At 41.6% G+C, this 20,824-nt stretch overlaps 1 pseudogene; it reads left to right on the top strand.

Moving 5' to 3' along the window:
* Positions 1 to 601: 601 nt before the first annotated feature.
* LOC144252797 (E3 SUMO-protein ligase ZBED1-like) overlaps positions 602 to 20,824 on the top strand; it is a 40,820-nt pseudogene continuing 20,597 nt past the window's right edge.

The following is a 20,824-nucleotide window of genomic DNA, read 5'->3' as shown; positions in this document are numbered from 1 at the left end:
CCCTGGCTTGTAGTTTTAGCTCTTTCTTGACTCCTGGGACTTACTCTTCTACAGCTTCTGCTTAAGAACTGGCAATGGTATAGTTGCCTGGTTATACTGAGTACCAAGACTAGAATTTCAGAAAGGCAGAAGTTGATATCCAGTTCTGCACTATAGAATGGTGTGTGTTGTCTAACCTGTTTCCTTCTTTGCCAAAGAACAACAGGATGACCCCATCAGCCCTGGGTAATATCCTGGCCACTGCTGCATCAGATGAGCAGACACATGCCAGGGCCCCTGGGTGAGCAGGAAGCACTAGAAAAAGGAGCTCACTGTTGCTGCCTGGGTGAAGGAGGAGGCGTGATGGGGCACAGGGCTTTGCTGCAAAATATCTAAACCAAGTGCAGCAGCTACAAATAGTCACAAAGCAGAATGGGAAGGATATTACCCAGCAAGAGGGGCATATGTAAGAATGATCTTTTACCTAATTTTTTAAAAAATGCTTTATGTCCACTTGTGTACAATTCTAACTACCTTAGGTACCTTCAGTGTCCAAGGTATTTTCTTGGTGCTGAAAACACCAGAACAGTAAGATACAATCCTTGTTCTCAATGAGCTAGTGATGGGTATGCACACACTATGTGTAGGTGTGCAGGGACGCAGCCACATGAAGGTGCCCTGTGGCTTGCTGTTCTCTGGAGCACAGGGCATCGGGGAGTCCAGGCCAACTGGCAAAGCACTGAAAAGGCAGCAGAGGTGAGTTTGCTTTGAAGGGACTTCAACAGGCAGGTTTATGATAGAAGGTGTTTTTGAAGGAAAAATACTTGAGAGAAGGCAAGGAGGGGGTGTGAGGCACATGCCCCCATGTGCTGATATGTGTGGAATAGGAAGTGGGGAGCTGTGAGGTCCCTGTGTGGCTGGGAGGCATGAAGGAAGGGCAGGAGGGAATTGGTACATTTACAGTAGCCACTCAGGTCTGCTCTTATGATGTTTGGGAACCAAAAATGCCACATTGAGACAAGATCTTAGCTGCTTCTTTTTTGTGGGGAGGAGGTACCAGGGATTGAACTCAGGGGCACTCGACCAGTGAGCCACATCCCCAGCCCTATTTTGTATTTTATTTAGAGACAGGGTCTCACTAAGTTGCTTAGCACCTCACTTTTGCTGAGGCTGGCTTTGAACTCACGATTTTTCTGCCTCAGCTGAGTTGCTAGGATTATAGGCATGTGCCACCATGCTCAGCTCTGGCTTCTTCTTTTTTATTCTGTCCTTTTCATTCAGTTTGGCAAAGAAATGGCACCTTCCTGCAGCAACCAGACCCAAGGACAGACTCCCAATGGACAGTTGTGTATATAGAAAGACTGGCAGAAAAAGAAAGGTATTCTATCTTCCAAAATATTTGTTGGTTTTGTCCCCAAACTTATAAATTGATTTTTCAAGTCACATAATTATAAGAAAACTACAAAATCTTTCCACTTCCTATAAAGTGAAAGACTCAAAGGAATTCACTGAAATTTTTCTCCAAGTTCATTACTAACAATAGCAAGAAAGTTCATCATTTGTTCATTTAACAAATATGTCTTGAGCTCCTATCATGCACCAGGCTCTGTTCTAGGCACTGGGGATGCAACAGGGAACACATAGATGAAAATCTCCACCTGGGTGGAACTTATCGCTTAGCAGCAGAGACCAGCAATAAATGAAATAAAACAGACAGTGAGGCAGGGGACCAGAGATGCTGTGGAGGAAAAGTACAAGGAAAGATGTAGATGGCATCTGTGACACTGGAGCCAATGCCTGAAGGAAGGGTGGGGTGACATCCATGCAGACACCTAGGAAGTGAGCCATGGGGCAGAAAGCTGAAATGTACTTGGCAGGGCAGAAACAGGAAGGAGGCCAGGGTGTCTGGAGCTGAGAGATGGAGAGAGAGGAGCAAGACGTGAGAACAGAGACATAACACAGAGCCTGAGGCAGGAGCACAGCGGATGAGGAGAGGGTGTTTTTTGGCAGCAAGAAGAAACCGTTTCAAGGTGGAAGAATTGATCAATACTAGCTAATGCTCTGAGAGGCCAATTAAGATGAGAACTGAGAACTGATCCTTGAAGGTTCATACCTTAGAGGTCATGAACTCCCCTGAGGAGAAGGGTGTGGGTGGAGTCATACGGGCAAGGCTGGCCACAGTGAATTCAAACAAGAATGGGAGAATGGACAGGGTTTTGCTGTAGCGAGAGCAGAGAAATGGAGTGGATGCTGGGAAAGAGAAAATGGTAAAAAACTATTTTTATTTTGTTCTGTTCTTTCTTTTTTTCTTCAAATGACAGAAATCACAGCCTGTTTTTATGCTGCTAGGAATGGATCCAGCAGAAGGAAAAAAAATCAATGTTGCACAAGAGGAAAGGGGTAGCTATCCAAAGGTACCAGGGCGCTAGGTGGGAGGGAAGATTTAGTGCAGAAGGGAATGGGTGACTGAGGCAGCATCAGGGACAGTGATCTTCAGAAAAGGCAGGAAGGCAGAGCATCCAGGCACTGAGGTTGGGAGATGCAGATGAGTGCTGGCAATTCATGGAGACCCTCTTGTGACAGCTCTGTCTTCTCCATGGATCAGCGCAAGCAGGCAGGGCACTGGTGAGGAAAACAAGAGCCATCATGCAGGGGCTGTCTCTGAGGGAGGAGACAGTGGGACATGGCCTGACTTACATTTGGGGAGCTCTCTCTGGCTTCCAGCTTCAGAATGTACTGAAGGGAGGAAAGCGTGGAAACAGAACAGTTAGTTAAGAGGTCACTGCAGTTGGGGATAGAGACTTTTCATTTTTTCAAGATGAGGATGGTAGCAACAGAAATGGAAACACAGTCAGCTTCAGAATGTATTTTGAACATAGCTGAATGTGGCAGAGTCAATGAAGTACAGGATGTTTTGTTTTTCCCTCCAAAACCAATACAACCCACCTCAGAGATGTTATTACATGACTGAGACCCAACTCAATAACATGGCAGTGCTTTTAATGACCTGATCCAGTTTTTTTTTTTTTGGGGGGGGGATTGGCTTGTTTTGCTGATCCAGTTTTTAACTAGCAATGATTATTCCAGAACAGTGGTGATATCCATAAGTGATGCCAGTGAATACATAAATACCTGTTGGTGTTGTAAAGTGTTATGGAAATGGAAGCTGTAGTTAAGAGAGGCATTTGTGTCTGCTCCAATAAGCCAATAAGCAGGGAGGAATCAATACAGCATGAAATTAGTGTGGAAAAATATTTTAAGCTTTCCAAGATCAAAGAAGGGATAGTAAAATATTAACTTGATGTCCTTTTAACTTCCCTTTCTCAATATTTATTAATGTTTGGCCTCCCTTGAAATGAGAATTCCATTATGAGCTCTTTTGGTAAATGGATTGAAGGTTGTCTCAAAGCACTCCGGCTTCTCTTAAGTATTTTCTATTCTCTGGTAAAATACTATTAGTCTGTATTTTATTGTGCTCAGTGTATCAAAAACAAGCATCTCTATTCAGAAGAACTAAGGGACTGCTCTGTTCTTCTCCCTCCCCTGCCACCTGTGACTACAATTATAGACATTCTTACAATGAGGGTATGTACAAATATAACTGTCATGGTAAAATTGTCATTATAGCTGGGCATTGGACCCACACCAGTAATCTCTGGAACTTGGGAGGCTGAGGCAGGAGGTTTGCAAGTTTGAGGCCAACCTCAACAACTCAACAATCTCCTGTCTCAAAATAAGAAGATAAAAAGAGCTGGGGAGGTAGCTCAGTGTTACAGTGCTAGCCTAGCATGTGCAAGGCCCTAGGTTCAATTCCCAGCAATGCATACAAACATACACAATTATAAAAAACACCAATCCCTGGTGATTCATGAAGCCTACTTTAAATATACCTAAAATATAGGGCTTTGAACAACCAAAATATATGAGAGGCTCAGTACTTTTCAAATTCATAGCTGGGAAAAATGCACACAAAATTTCCCAGAGAATAGAAGACAGAAATCCCTTCCTTGTCTTTTCCTCAGTTCAGATTGTGAGAAGCTGCAAACTTTGGCCACCTAAATATTCTGTGTCTTACTAAAGAGCATGTGAGGTAAATCCTACAAGAACCATGGCAGTTTTTAAACTAAGAATTAAACTTCTAGGATTTAATACTAAAGAAATAATTAAGAATGCATAAATCTCTGGCTATAAGAATGTTCATAAAAGCACAGTTTATTAGAATAAAGAGAAACTGGAATCAATTTAATGCCTAACAAGAGCTGGCTAGTTTTAAAAAAAAATCCATCCATGCAATTGAACTATTAGCTGGGTATAAAATTCTAGGTTGACTTTTTCTCAGCACTATCAAGATATTAACTCATGTAATTCTTCTTTCAGTACCTTTTTTCTCCTGATGGATTCATTTTTATTATTCATTTTCTATACATCACAATAGCATAAATAAATGTGGGTTTACTTTTTATATATTCTATTTGCACTCGATGTGAACTTTCAACCTAAGAACTCATGACTTCATTACTGGAAATGTATATCATTCTTTGTATCTTTTTCTCTTGGAACTAAATCAGATGCATTTTGAAGCTTCTCAATCCATTCCCCATGACTCGTAACTACCCATCACATGTTTACAAGTATGTATGTATGTATAATTTCTATTGTGTTCATATTTTGTTATGGGCCTACATTCTGTTATCCTATAGTAATAGAATTCTACAAAAAAAAATAGGACCAATAAGATATATATGTCTTCTTGAGAGACAGGGAGTCCGAAAGAAATTTATTATAAGGCATTGTCTCATACAATGATGGAGACTGTCCAATCCAAGTCTGCAGTCTGGCTGAGCATGCGTAGGACAGCCAATGATGCAGATGCAGTCTGAAGGCAGTCTTCCCGAAAATTCCCTCTTAGTTGAGAGAGCATGGCCTTCTTGTTGCAATCAGGCCTTCATCCACCCTGATTGGCTCACTCACATTGTAGAGAGCAATCTGCTTTTCTGTACCAATGAAAATGTAAGTTTCATCCAAACATACCCACGCAGAATCACCAGCATAACATCTGAGCAAATATTTGGGCATCTCGTGGCCCAGGTAACACATAAAGTTAATTATCACACCCATTATTTTCTTTCTTTTCTTTCTTTTTTTAATGTGTTAGTTCTAAACTGTAGATAAGAGTTTATTTCATCTGTTAGCAGTTCTTCTTGATGACTTTATTTTGTAGTATCACAATTTACTACTGTTACTTTAAATATTCTCTTATGTGCATACAATTTTTTATTTCATCATTTTTCTTTTTACTTTTATTATAGTTTGTCTTTGACAATCCTAAATAGACTTATTTTTCAATTTTCAGGTTTCTCTATTATTGTAATGTCCCCAGAGTTAAGTTCATTTTCCCATATTTTTTTTTTTAATTTCATTAGTGCCCACTTTTTTCTTCGCGTGTTTCTGGATTTGGGCTTCCAGGTTCATCTTGTGTGAGGCCACTTAAATATACACAGAGGCCACTTGGGATTTCCGTCTGCATGTGATATTAGGAATAATATCCAAGCCAGCAATAATCTTGACCTTGGCCTTTGCTCTGGGGCTTTCTGCCATTTTCCATCTCCCAAGATGTGTGGTTCTAAATAAGCCACAGACCCAAGCAGAATTTCTCTGAAGCCTCTTCATGGCTTTACAGAAAGGACTGTGATGGGGTCTTCTATACCCAATTGTAGACTAGTAGAATTGAATGTGTAGCGGCCTCTGGTGCTTTTTCAACCTAGGACCCACAGGTCAGTAGGTTTACTCTACCAATTAAAATCTTATCCAGAGACATTGACACAGAAACTCCCAGAATAATATTTGACCAAATATCTGGGCACCTAATGACCCCATTCAAAGTGATTCATAAAACTAATCATCACACCCTCTTTTTTATTGCATTTAGAGCAGCAGGTAAGAGGTCTGGAAGGAATGGAATTTTCTATAGCAAAGACACACAGAAAACTTGTCAGAGGTATCTGCTTTTAAAAGCACATAAATCTCAGCCTTTGATCAACTCTCTTTTCATTTACTATGACCCCTTCACCCAAAACCACTTCCTCTTCACTTTAGAGCACCAGTTTGCAGCTCAGAACAATATCAGTTGACAGCACTCCATCCATCAGGAGAGCAGAACTGTGGGACCCCAAGCAGAGACAGGACTGTCCGTAAGGCCTGTCCTGACAGGCTGCAATCCCACATGGAGAGGTGAAAAGAGAAAAGGAGGTGGAAGAGAAAGAGGTGCTCAAACTGAACAGGCAGGTGGGATTCAGTCTTTTTTTCCAAATTAAAGAGATGTCTTCTCTGCCAGGGTTTCTGGGCCCTGATACAGCAGTAAGTCAAATACCAGCATTCATCTTCTTGCAAATGGGAACCACTTCCCCTCCTTGGAGCCCAGACAAAATGCATTTGAGAAACCCAGTGGAGAAAGCTGAGTATGGCTGGGCTGCCACACAGAGGCCTTTGCCTCTAAGTTTCCTTGAGTTCCCTCCCCAGGAGGGACAAATATGCAGGGCTAAGAGGTGTCCAAGGAATGCAGCGGTCTCAGCCATTCATTACGGAGGCTCAAAACCACTGAGGCAGGAAAAGCAGACAGAGAGCTGGGTAGGATCTGTCTCTGGTGAGGTTTGGAAACAGGAGATACCCCTGGCTGGGCAGGCTGAATTGATGTGGTCTGGCCTAGGGGCAAGGGAATGGGAAGAATGACCATCGCAGCGCTCGGCCAGCCCAGTGGGTCTATGAAAAGAGACGTTTGATTCATTCTCAGGCCCTACCCAAGTGACTCTGAAATATTCCTAGACAGTTGCCAGGAGAGTCAATGGTGGATGAAACAAAGATCCAGAAGCCAAATACTGGGCTTCCAAGCCATTTCCTTTCACATTTTTTAAGTGTTTTCCTTTCTGTCTGCTTACTGATTCTCCTTCTCCAATAAGCTCTAAGACCCTGAGGACAGAGCTACTTTCTCCTGCCACCTTCTTCTGCCTCCTCCTCCAAGCTAGATTGGGCTGCCTCAAAAAGAAGAGTTTCTTATTGACTTGGATCATTTCTTGACCTGACAAGTGGCAAGGGCTAGGGAGAGGAAAAGCAAGAGCCAGGGCAGCAAGAATGACAAGGAGAAATAGCCCTGGCATCATGATGGTTACTCATTTATGGTCTTCCAATTTATACTCTACTCTGATGCCCATGAAAGAAAAAGGAAGTTATTTAAATAAAATGTAGACAAATTGCCTGCCCACTCCCAGGCCCAGAAAAAATTAGTTTCTTACCTGGAAGAAATTCCACCAAGCATGAAGTTTAAGTGGGAACCCAAAATCTGATACCTACTCACATCTGGACACATTTGGATCCTATAGATACAGCTGTGTGCAGACAGACAGATTCATCAAAGGGATGTCTGGAATTAGGTACTAAGAACCAGAGAGAGTGAGTCAGGAAAGCCCTCTCACAAGAAGTTGTTTTGAGTAAAGATTTGTGGATGAGGAAGAAATTTGGAATAAGGAGAGGTAGGTACATCCTCTAGGGGTGGTGACGGGCCAAGGATTGAATGAATGGGGGGCTTGGGCATGCAGACAAGGATCAGGAAACATTTTAGGAGAGCCTGCAAATAATAGGAAGTGAGTACATGGTAAGATTGGGCTGGGGAATGAAGCAGTGTGGAGTTGGGGATAAGAAGATAAGAAAACTAGATTGAATCTAGCACAAGGGACCCAGGGAGACAAGTTGGAAACCCATCCAAGCATCTGTGGAGACATGTAAGAAGTTGTGATCTCTCTAGTCTCTCAAAGAGAATCACAGGAGATTCTTTGATAATTGTAAGTTTCCAGTACAGGCAGATCAGGGGAAGGAGAGAAGCTTTCCCAGAAAAGCTGAGAAGCTAAGCAGAGGGGGGATTAGCAGTCAGTGAGTGAAAGCATGCATTTTTGATAAAACCTTTTAGAGGAAACTCCCCCATCCTAGAAAAAGAAAACCACTCTTTGATTGGTATGGATATAAATGAGCTTAATTTAACATCTGAGGATTACTCAGTTACATCAAGAGAGCAGAAATGCTGGCAAGGATGTCAGGAGAAAGGAGTCACTGCATGAGTGTCCTTCACTTACCAGACACCTATGACTGACAGCCAACAGGAGGGCTTGTCCCGGGTTTTGTAGCTGCCCTACACCCCCATGACATAGAACCAGCTAATTTCAAAAGTTCATCTTCACTTCACTTTAGTTCAACAAAAGATTTTTGAATATCTATTTCAAACCAAGCACAATTTTGACACTGGGATGTGTAAGAATAGATGCTTCTGTTCTAGGAGACATGCTTGCATCCCGACGCAAAGAATGCAAATGAAACAAACAAATACACAACTGCAATCGCTGAGTTGGTGCTCAACACTGAGAAGAAAATAAGACATCCAAGCCAAGCACGGATGGAAGTGGCATACGAGAGGGTGACACGCAGCACAAGCTGGTGAGAGAGGACTCTCTGAGGAGTTGATGTTTGTGCTCAGACAGAAAAGGCAAAAAAGGCAGCCAGAGGGAGAGCTCCCTGTACAGAGGGAGAAATACATTCAGCAATCTGATCTCTGGAGCTGAGATTTATAAAAAGGAAACAAATAAGATGTTCAATACTCAAAGTGAGAGATGGACTAAGATGTGGTATGCACAGACAGAAAGGGAGATAAGAAAAGTAACATGTTGGACATTTGAATGGGACATAACAGAGGTAAAAATTAAGAAAGAAAGACAACCAGAAATACACAGCTGGCCAGCAACATGTTTCCTGTACATGCCTCTCGTAGTTGATTGTGTGTGCACACAAAGCCTATAAGTGTGTGACCACAGAGCTCACATCTCTGGGACACTGACAGAGGCTGATAATCTGTCTCCAGGAAAGTGAGTTAGAGAACCAGACAGAAAAGCTCAGTGAGCAAGTGCTCTGGGTCTCCCCAGTCTCCCAGGTAGTGATGACTGCCCATGTCTTCAGAGTCTGCCTTTCCACATGATTGTCAGAGCCTCAAAGGCACATGGCTATGCTCAGCGTGTGTCCACAGTGGCCCTATAAAGCAAGAGCAGAGATTCCACACTCTTAACCTTTGTTATTATTAGTCAAGAAGATTGGAAGATGGTTGGCACTGAATGCTGGACTAACTTTAAAGATTCCTGAGCTCCAATCCTGACCAATAACTTCCCTTTTACTTTCCCCTGTGGGTTTTACTTTCCCCATATATAAAATTAAGGAACTGGATATTAGTATCTAAGGGCTATTCCAGCACTACCAGTCTTAAAATTATGGAGGGAGTATAATCAAAAGAGAAATAGAAAACATTAGCAAGTACAGCATGACAACATCAAAAATCAAATGAGGGGGCTGGAGTTGTGGCTCAGTGGTAGAGCACTTGCCTAGCACGTGTGAGGCCCTTCGATCCTCAGCACCACATAAAAATAAATAAATAAAGATATTGTAACCAACTACAACTAAAAAAATAAATATTTTTTAAAAAAATAAATGAGAATTGCATTTACTCTATAGATGACTTTGGGTAGTATGACTATTTGCACAATATTATTTTTTTTCCAGTCCATGAACATGGGCTGTATTTCCATTTAACCATGTTCTCTATAATTTCTTTCACTGCTATTTTATACTTTTCATTTGAGAGATATTTCATTTCTTTGGTTAAATTTAATCCTAAATATTTTTACTTTTTGTATCTATTTTGAATAGGATTGCTTTTTTAATTTCTTTTCCAGCAAGTTTATTATTTGTGCATAAAATACAATTTTTTTGTATGTTGATTTTATTATCCTGCAATTTTATTCCATCATAAAAACATAATGAAATCCTGTCTTTTTCTACAACATGGATGGAACTGGAGGTCATTATGTTAAGTGAAATAAGCCAGGCACAGAAAGATAAATATCACATATTCCTACTCATCTGTGGAAGCTAACAAGTCAATCTTGGAACAACAGAATGGTAGTCACTAGAGACTAGGAAGGGCAGGAAAGAGAAAGATTGGAAAAAAATTAATAAAGGACACCAAAACACAGAGTGGAATAATTAATTTTGGTTCTTCTTTAACACAGAAGGGTAACTATATGCTACAATAATCTATGACATTTTTCATAATGACTGGAAAAGAAGAGTAGGAAATTTTCAACACATAAAAATGATTAATGTTTAAGGAGATGGAAATGCTTATTACCTTATTTGATTGTTGTACATGTAATTGAATTACCATAAGGTAACCCATAAAGATATACAAATGTTGTGTCTCAATAAAATAATAAATTAAAAAATGAATAATAAATAATGAAATCAAATGGACCAGGGAATTCTGGTGCATTGGTTAGTCAAGCATTTGGCTTCATGTAATAGAAAATATATCAAACACTAGCTTAAGCTAAGTGAAGGTTATTCTCCTCTTATAACAACAAACCAAATTGCTTTAACTCAAGATCTATGCTGAGTATGAGAGAAGCAAAGCTGGATTGAGGGTGATTGGTTAAATGCAAATGTCCTTGGGGATAAAAGGAAAGTGATGACTTCAGAGGTATTTCTCAAGCAAAGGAGGGACAGTCATGGGAGGTAAGAGTGGTCAACAAGGGGACCAGGAGGTTCCAATATCAGAAGAAGGGTTTGGGCAGTTTGGGGAGATGAGAACACCTGTGTGTAGCCTTGACAAAGGATTTCTAACCAGCAGCTAGGAAAAAGAAGAAAGTAATGAGATAATAATTTATATGGATGTGGGTAATTTCTTAGCATCCCCTGGAGGCCACCTTTCTGCCTTACCCAACAAATCCCATCTAGAAAATTAATAAAGAAGTGGCAGATGTGCAGAGAACAAAGGAGCACAGCCAGCAGGGACAGCCTGCCCAGATGGAGGAGATTGGAGGGAAAGGAGCTGGAAGGATTGAATGTCTGCACCTCCAAGGAGGAGATGTGAGGAGGAAATGTGGCAGAACTGTAAATGGCCTGGAAGTAAGGGTGAGAACCAGGAACTGCTTTCTCCCTGCTGAGGGGCTCTCTAAGCCCCAAGGACCTTTCTCATTCTGGCCTCGGGAACTTTGAAGCACCTGCCTATCATGATGGATTTGAGTGTCTATTTGCCCTGTGAAAATCTTTTTTGCTTTGCTGTCTTGGGATCTTAAGTCTGATGGCCCCAGTCACTCTAGTTATTGAATGCCACCAATCTCATGTTTTTTAAAGAGCCTCCAAACAGGGCAGCTTTACTCTTCACACTGGGATGTCCCTAACATGTAAGGACATATGATGTGAACCCATACAAATCATTAGCCCACTAGACTGTGTGCTCTAGTGAGCCCAAACTCCACTGTTTGTCCACATGTTGATTTTTCCATAATAAAAATATGTAGGTGCCTAACAACTATTTCTTGAGTACTGCATATGAGCAGCAGTGTCAGGGTGTTTGAATGGCACTCCAGCGTGACACCCAGTAACATCCTGCGCTGTCCAAAATCAATCATGCTGCCAAAGGCCAGGTGGAGTTGCTGTCCACCTGAGTTGAGGAGGAGAGCTCACTCCCTCCCTCTTCACGGCCCCAGTTTCCTGGAAACCTTACCACTCATAGAACTGGTCTTGGTTTCCTCAGGGTCCCACTGTCTGGGGCCCAGCACATCAGCCTGCAAGCATGTTTACTTTGGGGCCCAGAAGACACCACACTTGTCTTCTGGGGCTTGAAATCACTCCAGAACCTCAGTAGCCAGCTCTCTCAGGTTTTCTCCAGCCCCCTCCCCTTTGCCACTTGCTAGCACTTTCCACAAAGCTTGGCCATGACTCATTTGGTGAGGCAGAAAGGGGTCAAGGGGAGGAGGGAGCTCAGAGCCCCAGGTCGCCAGTGTCTGGGCAACTCAGAGGAATCAAAGTCCAGGCAAATAATCATTATCATCTCTCCCCAGCGCTCCCACTCCCCCCTTTCCTGATGGAAACAAAGTGGATTTGAGGTGAAACATCTGTTTTGCTGTGAACCAACTTCATTTGTCTTTTCTTTCTCTGTTCAGTTTTAACCCTCTTTCTGCCATGAGATAGCTTGCTACATCCACCTAATTTAATTCATCTCCCCGGGGACAACCAAGGCACAGTCTACGTAATGGACATTATTTAGTTTATAGAGTAGGTGAGGTGACTTGTCCTTCCTTTTATCCCTTGGCTACAATGTGTCTGAACTGAGTTCAAAGTATGAAATGATATCTGCCTACTTGATTCATCTCCCAACCAACTATTAAGAGAAAGTACATAGCAGGCACTGTGCTACTTAATGGAGACACAATGATCAAAAAGACATGTACAATCCTTTGAGAGCTTATGTTTCAGGGGCAAAGACAACAAACGAGCAAGTCAATAAATGAAATTGTCACAACCTGTGATAAATGTCTAAAAAGTCAAAAACTAGGGTGTCATGAAAGATAAAAATGGGTAAGAGTCACAGGGGGTCATGGAAGATCAGGATAGTCCCTTCCATAGAGAAGACAATTAAAATGGGACATTGATGTTGGCAAGCTATGGAAAGAAAGGGGGAAAGAGGACTTGGAGAAGAAAAGTGGATCATGTGTTGAAGGAACAAAAAAAAGAGTTTAGTGTTTTCTAAAAATTGTGTAACAACATATCTTTCCTATGTTCATAGAAGACAAGCGAAACTTCACATTATATACAATCACAAGAATGGACCCTAATTAGAATAAGTAATAACTCCACGTATGTATAATGTCAAAAACCATGTATACCATTCTAAAAAGAACAAGTTAAAAAAAAAGTGAGTCTAAAATAAAATATTTCTAAAAAAATTTGCACTGATTTTTTTATAAGGACAAAAGCTTTCCAATAATGAAAAATATGCAAGCAGAAACTTTAAAAAAAAATTTAACTAGCATTGACATAAAATAAAGCTTCTGATGCTTACTGAGTGGGAAAGAAAATAATGACACAAAGGTGTTAGAAAGAGAGGCAGAAGCCAGCGTGGTCAAGCCTGGCCACCTAGAGAGGGACTTTGATTTTATTCTAGGTCCTCTTGGAAGTAAGGCATTGAAAAGGAAAGTCATGGATACCCTGAGATACACCTCTAGGGAAAAACTAGGATAACTTCAAGACTCACCCCAGCTTCATCCCCAACCTCCATTCTCAACTTCCACCCCTTGCCCAGCACCAGCAACCAAAGGGAGCTAAAACCATGTTTAATTATTTCAGTTTCCTCACTCCTCTGATAGGGACAATAAGATACAGTTCAAATCAGTCCATTTGGCAACCTCTCAGCATATTTTGGTCAATGATCAACTCTCAACAAAAATGAGATTTTTGAATTATTGTGAGAAGTTTCAAAGATCCAGCCTCTCCCTGTCCCCCATGACTGTGAAAAATCCCAAATTTTTTATAGGACAGTGCAAGCTTTCTTAGGCCAGAGGATGTTTGCCAGATATTTCTACTCCGGGTGGTTACAAAAGATGGTATCCAATAACAGCCCAGGCCTCTTAGGTTTGGACGCTCACTATACCCAGATGTGCAGAGAAAGTGTGATTTCTTCACACTTCTCTAAGTGATCCTCCCCAGATGCTCACATGTGATAGGGGAAGGAAAAGATAAATTCAAATCAATGGATCATTTCAGTCAAGTACAATAATTTCAACAGTGCTTTTAGGTAAAATGCTCACATTCTTAGACTTTATTACTCTCCCATTGTTTCCTTTTCCATTATGGTTTGTAAGAATATGAAGACAGCTTGAAGTGTCCTCAAAGCCCAGGGGAGGGGCCTCATGGCACCCTCTGATCAATGCTGTGGGGTAGGACCATTTAGGATACTGATTCTCTCTGGGCTAACCTGACATTGGCTATTGAGGTGCTTGGGTGACACAATTCAAGGTCTAATCTCTCTTTTGGTTTGCTGTAGCCCAGTAACCGACAGTGTTTGACCCAGTCTTGCCACTATCATTGTGGATGATGCTCAGGACTGAGTCATCCGAAGGCTCTAGCCTAGGTGATCCATTCCAGAATATAATGCTCTTTTCCCCTGCCCGGAAATCCTCTCCTACTGCCCCTCAGCCTCTTAACCAACTTCTCATCACTAGGTCGACATCCTGCCCAAATTGCACAGGAACCCAGGCAGCTCAAGAGAAAAATAATGCCTTCCATTCCCCAAACTAGGGGGCCCATCAATTTTACTTTGATGTGGCCAACAGTAAGCTGGTTATTTTCGGTCGAGCCCCTCCAGGAGGTAAATGAGATGTTCCCAGCCTTCAAACTCCATTTTAAGTAGTTATTTATGATGCTTCTTGCATGCTTGATCCTACACACCATCCCTCTTCCTCTGTCTTCTTTATTTTCCCCATGATCCCCTGAAGTGTGAACATGGGAGGCCTTTATGCTAGTTGATTCTCTATATTATATACTCCTCCTATCCTTGTTAATCAACTCAGAGATAAGACAGGATTCCTTATGTTATCCCCTTTTTTATTATCATCTGTGTTATAATTTTAAATAATCAGTGAAATTTACAAGGAGCATTTATTTGATTGTGACCTTTAAGTATTTTCTTTTAAGTGACAACATGCAACCTCTACCCTTCCTTTTCATGTCCAAATATGCTAACATGTTTGGAGGAAGTAATATTTTTCAAATACCATTTATTGGTTTTCAATATTTATATTGCCATTTAAAAGTTTAAAAAAGACTTTCAGAATACAAAATTACATGTAAATGCTATACACTTGCAAATTTCAAAAGAATACTCATTACTTGAAAGGAGGATGGGTCAGAGAAAAGGTAGAGAGAAGGTATTGGATACTGAATCCATTCTTAAATACTGGAAACATGAAGACTTTTTCAAATTTTTTTCAATAAATAGAGTTTTTAATATATTATTTAAAATAATAAGTAAACCAATGGAAGGGATGCTAGTAATAATCTAAATTTCTCATCTGTAATAGCATAAAATAGGCTGGTACCTTGATGCATGTCTGTAATCCAGTGACTTGGACTTGGAAGGCTGAGGCAGGAGGATCTCAAATTCAAAGACAGCCTCAGCAATTTAGCAAGGCCCTAAACAATTTAACTAGAGCCTGTCTCAAAAAACAAAATGGGCTGGGGATGGGGCTCAGTGGTTAAGTGTTTCTGGGTTCAATTCCCAGTACCAAAAAAAGTATAAAATAGTACTATTTTTTTTAAAAATGAAATGGAGGTTAAAAACATGTTTTTTTACACATATGTAGATAACCAGCAGAAGTTTTAAAAATAGAAGTAACTCTGAATGTTTACATCTGAAGAGTGGTGCTAGTTGGGAAGAACCCCACTTACTTTTTCTTTGAACATTTCTCTACATATATTTCTTCCCACACAAGAAAGCCCTCAATGAAAGGTGGTAGATGATGTGGATCCCAAAGATCAAAGAGTGCTTCACAGGAGACAGGAAGTAGGTGTTGGCAATGAGATAGGGAAAATGTCCTCAGACACAGAGGGCTCACAGCAGTGGCCAAAGCAAGAAGAAAATAAAATGGTCACAGAAGCCTCCAGTCTTAGAACAGATCTTGGGGGTGTACCATGAGACCCCACAATGACACTCAGCAAGGTTGGTGTAGTTCTGTCACCTGGAACAAAGCATAAGCAGCCACCAAAGGCTTGGATGGCCATCCTATTTTCTCTATGCAGAGAATAAAGACAGGTTAGAAGAACTTGAGGAACTCAGACACTTCTGTGGGTTGAAGAATCAAAGTCCCCAGAGAAGAGACAAGGTACACCTGGAGTTGTCAAGGGTATTCATGTCAAGAAAGAGCAGCAGATGAAGGAACCCAATAAAGGAATCCTATAAAATGAGCATCAGAATCTGGCACTTCAGGATTAGAAAATGAAGAGCAGCTGCAGTAATGACCTTCTCTGTCATTACTGTGAGGGAAAGACTCTAGATTGAAAGCAGCACCAGAAGTGCCCAGTAGCCTCTATGGATAATCCTCCACCTGGCTGAACTGAGGAGGGAGGAGATGTGTTGTTAGCAGGCCATGCTTAGGACTGAACTTTTTACAAATTTATGTCATCAAATCCCGCACTTTGAGAATTACCACTGTTGGTTTGGGCTTTTATAAGAGTTCCAACCCTTTTTATTATTTTTTCCATCCTATTTTATTCTCCTTTTGCTTTTGGTTTCCCAACATATTTTGGCCTGTTCCCCCTCTCTTTGAGCCAATTCATTGTTTCTCAGGAGAAACTAAGAAGAAATCCTCTCTGGACATGAGTTCTTCTCGTGGGGTTTCCATACTCAGTAACAAGTTCTCTCAGGCTTCTGCAGTAAGATGAGAAATATCACTCAGGCCTTCATTTTGAATGGGACTAGAAAGAGGTCCAGAATTATGGGGGGGATTTCAGAGATCCATGCTATCACTGAATGGAGAACCATCAGACAGCTTTCAGTACCAACAGTGTCAGGAGCATGGCCTTCTGTGTTCAGGCAGGAATCACTTTAATTCACTTATCCCAGGGCACACATAAGAAAGTGGGGAGTCAGTGACTAGCTTACTCCCACATACCTGGCAGCTGTCAGATCAGGGTTCACCTCTTCCACCTACAAATACAGACTTTCCCTGAGACTGCTGCAGTCTCTGACCACCCCCATCACTGGTTCCATTGGAGGAAGACACTGAAAGCCACTGCTAAATGACCAATAATACTTACAAAGAGAGGTCCTATGATACAAAGCCAGCTCAGTCATTTAAAGCTGAACTCTAGAAAGTAAACTCACTCTAAAAGTCAGAGCAGACCCATAGAAAAGGAGATATAAGTTGAGCTGGGAGAACATCTTGGGGTTTACGTAGCTCCACCCCCATCATTTTACATTTAAGAAAAAATGAGTCCCAGGGTTATCAGTGCTATTGCAAAGTTACTTACTGATAGAAACAGGTAAACTCCCTTGCATATGGGGTCCTAGTCCATAGAGTCTATTCATAGAGGCATGCCATTTTAGAACTGGAGTTCTTAGGAATGAGGGTCTTAGATCAATATCAGGCATTTCAAAAATTGTGGCAGTATTTATACCTATTGGGAAGAATGACACAAAAGAGACATGTGTTTCAGTTACTGGTGTGTTACACCACCCCAAAATTGGACAGCTTGAAATCACAACACTTCTTTTCCCTATGAATCTGAAATGTGAACAGGTCCCAGTGGAAACAGCTCATCTTTGGTCCAATCAGCTTCAGCAGGGGCAACTGGAAAAGGCCACACATAAGAAAGTGGGGAGTCAGTGACTAGCTTAAAGCTTTGCTGACACTTGATGCTGGCCAGCAGCTAGGCTTTCAGATGGACCTGTGGCCAGAGCCACAGTGCCGCAGCCCATCTGGCTGGGCAAAATAACCAGGGGGTGACGAATAACTTGTGTAGATTGACACAGCAGGAGTAGGAGCCATTTATTGTAGGACAACAGACGTATTTATACATTTTGCACAGCTTATCTTAATTAGCATAAACTAGATACATCAGTCGACCAATAAGGAATCTCCACACTTAATGGCTCGCTTTTGTTACTTCTCAAACCACTCCCTCTGGCATTTTGCCAGGCACCATACAGACTTGTTTACAAACTCTAACATTCCCCTGGCAAAATGCCAGGTGTTATTTTGACTTGTTTACAGACCTTAACACCACAGGACTTTGTGTCCTCTCCATGTTCCCACTAAGAACATGGTGTCTTGGTTCTCATAAGAGAGAACCATGAACCAGCCAAATAGTCTGTCTGATCAAGCTCTTGATGCACGGAGCATAGTATATGCCACATCCACAGAAGGCCATGCTCCTGACACTGTTGGTACTGAAAGCTGTCAAGCAGTCATAAAGCCTGAGCCATCTGAAATTGCAGGGGAATCCAAATTTTGATGGAGGACTGCCAAGAATTTGAAGACAGGTTATAAAAACACCATAGTAGGTAAATTTTCAAAGCTGATTTCAGGGGTTCTCCCAACTAAATCCTGAGCACTTCTTGAGTCGAGATGTTGGAGCTTCCAATAGATGAAAACCACTTGTAATTCTCTTGGTTTTTGGAATTCCTTAGTCACCCAACTCACCTCAGATCCTGTAATACTGGGGTGACTCAAGAATTGAAAACAAAAAAAGAGTTTGCTAATGTTTCAGCTTCCTAAAGCTTAGAATTCTATTAAGTCCATCAGAATAAGAAGTCAAACAACTAGCTAGTGACCCTTTTGATGAGGGAAAACTATCACAGATACTCACAAATGGAGTAAGAATCTGAAGGTTCTATGGCAAAATGGTTTCCTAATAATCTACTAGGGGATGCTGGATGGGTCCCACCTTCTCTGACTACTTATTGGAAATCTATGAACACAAAAATGACCTTTCCCTCCCACTTTTAACAAAGCAAAGTGAAGTGCTCTCTGAATTTTGCAGGCAAGTTGTAACTCAAGGGGGGCTTGATTTCTAATTGTTCATATTTTCCTGATGAATTCTCTTAAGTACCTAAATTTCCTGCCATAGAGCATTCTTCTTTTGGAAAAAGTAAAACATCTCCTGTCTGCCTTGTGTGCAAAAGGCATCACATTAGCCTCTTAGCCCTCGAGTCACACTAACAAAACACTGGACTGACTGTGGAGATACAGGATGCTTAGGCAACACAGAAGGGATGGGGTTTTTAAAGTGTGGAGGCAGGGCAAGGCTACAGGATAAGCATTGTCTGCATGAGGGGAAGAGGAGAGGAAGACAGACGTGGAGTGTATGGGTGGGGAGATGGAGGAAAGCGAAAAGATCACTAAAAAGGTGAGGGATGCATATAAGTAGAATAGAGGAAAGTGGAAGAGCCCTGATACTGCACATGGGTGGCCACAGTTCTTTTGGGTGGGATTAAGGTGCTGCATTCTCTTTGAAGATCAACTGATACCTACCTTTTATGGGCATTCACCTTCCAAGGGACTGATGTGTCAACAAAGAGATGAGAACAAGTAGCACAAAGGAAGAAGAGTCTCACCACTGATCACATGAATATCTCTCCATCTCTCTCTCTTTCTCTCTATCTCTCTCCCTCCCTCCCTCGCCCCTCTCACACACACACAACTTAGGTATCTTATTATGCAAGTGTTCTGCAAAAATCACATCCTTTAGATTGCACAGACTGGCCCCTTAGGAAGCTGAAGTAGGATTTCATCTTTCAGAAGGCTCAAGCTCAGCCCCTGTGAGTTGTTCAAGAGGACTTTGAGGCCATTTTGCAGGTTTTCAATACAACTCTTTCAACATAAGGAGCTCCCTCACTTCCCAGGGGTCAGTGCTCTCCAAGCTGCTCTTAAGAGAACTGTGTCCTAGGAGGGAAAAATCAGAATGCCAATCCATTGGATGTGAACACTGAACTCAAAACCAGGGGAAGACGGAAGATGAGGAGAGACAGACAGAGATAGAGAAGCAGAGGAGAGAGGAGGAAAGACAAGAGAGGGGGAGAGAGAGAAAGCTAGCAGAGGCACATCTGTGTATGTGTGTTTAGAAGGACAACAAAGAAAGAGGAGAGAGGAAGGGAAAGAGAAAAAAGTTGACACTTGAAAAAGTCTTTACTGGTGTTGAAGCCACAGTAAATCAGAGGATAGTGAAATTCTGCACAGATTAAATGCCCATCAACAGAAATCTTGGATGTAAATGATGAATTTTATCACAAAACCTCAGAGTCATATGTTAGTGGGCAGGGTTATCAAAATGGAAGCAACAATTACATTCTTCCTATAAACAAAGTGGTTCTGAAAATGGAAGATTGAAGAAAGAAGAATGGCAACAGTTCTGTCAATGATTAAATGGGGAGCAGGGATCATGCATAGGGGGAGCTGGGGAGAGAGGGAGGGGCTGGGTGGCAGCGATAAATATAGAAGCATAATTTAAGAGACAGTAGGAAACTGTGTGTGTTAATTGGAAATGCTTTCTAGAGGCTGCAGTTTGCTCACCATGAATGTCATGATCTTGGGTTCCTTGAGGGAATGTGGACTCCACCCTGTCCCCATGGTGAAGGGAAGAAGCGAGAAACCATGTCATTCAATGGATGAAAGGACTTCCAGTTTATTGGTGGAGGAACCATTTTTTTGTTGTTGTTTTTGTTTTTCTGTTTCATTCTTTGGATTAAAGAGAGAAATGCTGTGGGATCACCACAAAGCCATCCTGTTTGCCAAGGAAAGAGACTCAGATGGGAAGGTTTGAGAACGGCCACACTCCACGTTAGAGCAACAAGATGGATTCTCCTTTCTGCTCTTGGCTGCCAAAAATTTTGGTTAATCAAGAGAGCATTTGTTCCAAAGGAAATGGAGGTATTGGGAACCGGCTCTGAGAGGAAGATCCCTCCAGTTTATCTGGGACAGTTCTTTTCCCAGAGCCTGACTCTGTGTCACATGATAGAGCAGAAGGGGCCATGCTCGCTCATCAGAAAGCTCACTCATCAACTGAGAGTTGAAGCCTGTTATACATTTGGTATAAAATGCTTTTCTTTTTTTTTAATAAAAATGGCAAAAGGTGAACCTTCAGGAAGTTTCTGCCAACCAGCCCTTATTCTGAATTTTTGTGATTCAGATCATTTCCTCCTTCCATCACTTCCCACACCATTGCTATAGAAGCAGGGTATTTTATGGTCTCAAAGATGACCTAGGATCCTGATGTCCAAGTTCTGGCTGTATCCCAGATGAAAATAAAGGAAGCACTGAAAAACAAAGCTTAAACTTGAATCAACACATGCTCCTGAACCATCTCAGGCCTACCAAATATCTGGCAGGTGTTAGGAGGAGACAAGAAATCTGATTTTATAATGAGCACCAAGGTTTATCTCATGTGGTCATCCCACGTGGAAGCCACTGAAAACCAA

Source organism: Urocitellus parryii, unplaced genomic scaffold, assembly GCF_045843805.1.
Source record: "Urocitellus parryii isolate mUroPar1 unplaced genomic scaffold, mUroPar1.hap1 Scaffold_59, whole genome shotgun sequence".
Lineage (NCBI taxonomy): Eukaryota > Metazoa > Chordata > Mammalia > Rodentia > Sciuridae > Urocitellus > Urocitellus parryii.
The sequence above is the reverse complement of the archived record's forward strand: the minus strand, read 5'-3'. Positions and strand labels throughout refer to the sequence as shown.